Genomic DNA, 2,500 nt, shown 5'->3' with positions numbered 1-2,500 from the left:
TTGTGAGGGATATTTTCCACGTGAGTGGAAACGTGCTAGGGTTGTTCCTCTCCTGAAGTCACCTGATAAGATTAGGAGTGATCCACGATCTTATCGGGACATCAGTCTTTTTCCAGTGCTTGGTAAAGTACTGGAGAGAGTTATGGTGGAAAGGCTTCAGGAACTAACGCGGGATTTGAGGTCGGATAGGCAGAATGGTTTTAGGAAGGGACGTAGCGTAGAGGACGCCTGGATGTATGTTCAGCGTGCTGTCCGGGAGAATGCCAACAAATATGTCCTTGGCATATTTGTCGATTTCAAGGGGGCATTTGATTACCTAATCTGGGATCGCGAGATACAACGGTTAGAGGAACTGGGCTGTCCGGAAATTAGTCTCTGGCAGAGCTACTTTTCGGACAGAAAAGCCTCTATCGTTGGACTGAAGGGTAGCGTGGATATTGGGGTAGAACGGGGCGGCCCACAGGGATCCATCTGTGGTCCATATATTTGGAACCTAATGATGGACTCTCTGCTTGGCCAGCTTGAAATACTTTGTGGTTGTTGTGCATATGCAGACGACCTCCTTCTCTTAGTTGAAGGTAGTTCACGGCTGGAGTTAGAGCGAAAGGGTGAACGATTTTTAGAAATTGTTCACAATTGGGGTACAGGTGTGGGGGTTGAAATATCGGTTGACAAAACGGTGACAATGCTATTGAAAGGCATACTGTCATCGGCTCTCCACCGATTGTCCGAATGAATGGGGTCAATATCAGGTATGTGACGCAAGTCAAATACGATTTCGGGTTGGTGAGGTGTACGTGGCAAAACATATATGTTGTATGAAACTTTGATATTAGTACTTGTATGAAAATTTTAATACTTGTATGAAATTGCATACTTAGTACTTATATGAAAATTTTTTTCATATAAATATAAAAGTATTTAAGTGTAATATATAAATGAGAGCAAAAAAATTTATTCCTGGTTTGCTACAGTTGGTTTAAATAGAAATAATTTTGTTAATAATGAAATGTTATTAACTGAGATTATTCTTCTATACCTAACATAATGTAGTCGTTTTTTTTTTAATTTAACTTTTTTTGGGGTTTGTTCTTCTATTCACATAAAATATATGTGGGTAAAGAATAAAATTTAATAAAGTTAAATATTTATATTATTACGCATATATGAAATAAAATGAAAAATAATTGAATTGAAATTATTAATTTCAAATCAAAAGAAAAACGTATATACTCTTAAAAAAAGATATATACACTATATGCATTGAAATAAAGTAAAATGTATAAAAAATGATATTATTTGAAAGTTTAATAAATACAAGACAACATCGTCCTGACATTATTATTTATATTATATATGTATAGAGAACGGAAATTCTTTCTCACGATAAGATACAATCTCAAAGTCCGAATAAGACCGCAATAAATAATACAATAATATGAAATTAAATGAAATGAAGTGAATTTTTTAATCATTCGTAGTAAAAGAAATTTCATAATTATTTATTGCCGCGATTTCGTTCTTCTTTGCATTTTGTATATGTCGTGTACTTAATTTGCAAATATTGAAAATATCATTATAAAAATTTATATAGTATAAAAAAATATTATATAAATGAATAAAAAATATTATTCTGGTTGATCCTGCCAGTAGTTATATGCTTGTCTTAAAGATTAAGCCATGCATGTCTAATTACAAACAAATTAAAAGTGAAACCGCAAAAGGCTCATTATATCAGTTATGGTTCCATAGATCGTTAACAGTTACTTGGATAACTGTGGTAATTCTAGAGCTAATACATGCAAAATAAACACGGACCTTTTGGAACGTGTGCTTTTATTAGGCTAAAACCAAGCGATCGTAAGATCGTTATATTGGTTGAACTCTAGATAACTTGCAGATCGTATGGTCTCGTACCGACGACAGATCTTTCAAATGTCTGCCCTATCAACTTTTGATGGTAGTATCTAGGACTACCATGGTTGCAACGGGTAACGGGGAATCAGGGTTCGATTCCGGAGAGGGAGCCTTAGAAACGGCTACCACATCTAAGGAAGGCAGCAGGCGCGTAAATTACCCACTCCCAGTTCGGGGAGGTAGTGACGAAAAATAACAATACAGGACTCATATCCGAGGCCCTGTAATTGGAATGAGTACACTTTAAATCCTTTAACAAGGACCTATTGGAGGGCAAGTCTGGTGCCAGCAGCCGCGGTAATTCCAGCTCCAATAGCGTATATTAAAGTTGTTGCGGTTAAAACGTTCGTAGTTGAATTTGTGCTTCATACGGGTAGTACAGCTATAATTGTGGTATGTACATTACCTTATGTATGCAAGCGTATTACCGGTGGAGTTCCTATATGTAATTAATACAATGTATTTTTTATATATTCCTCCTATTTAAACCTGCTTCAGTGCTCTTCATCGAGTGTTGTTGTGGGCCGGTACAATTACTTTGAACAAATTAGAGGCTCTCCACCGATTGTCCGAATGAATGGGG

The sequence above is a fragment of the Zeugodacus cucurbitae genome, chromosome X, assembly GCF_028554725.1.
Source record: "Zeugodacus cucurbitae isolate PBARC_wt_2022May chromosome X, idZeuCucr1.2, whole genome shotgun sequence".
Lineage (NCBI taxonomy): Eukaryota > Metazoa > Arthropoda > Insecta > Diptera > Tephritidae > Zeugodacus > Zeugodacus cucurbitae.
This window is presented reverse-complemented; position numbering follows the sequence as displayed.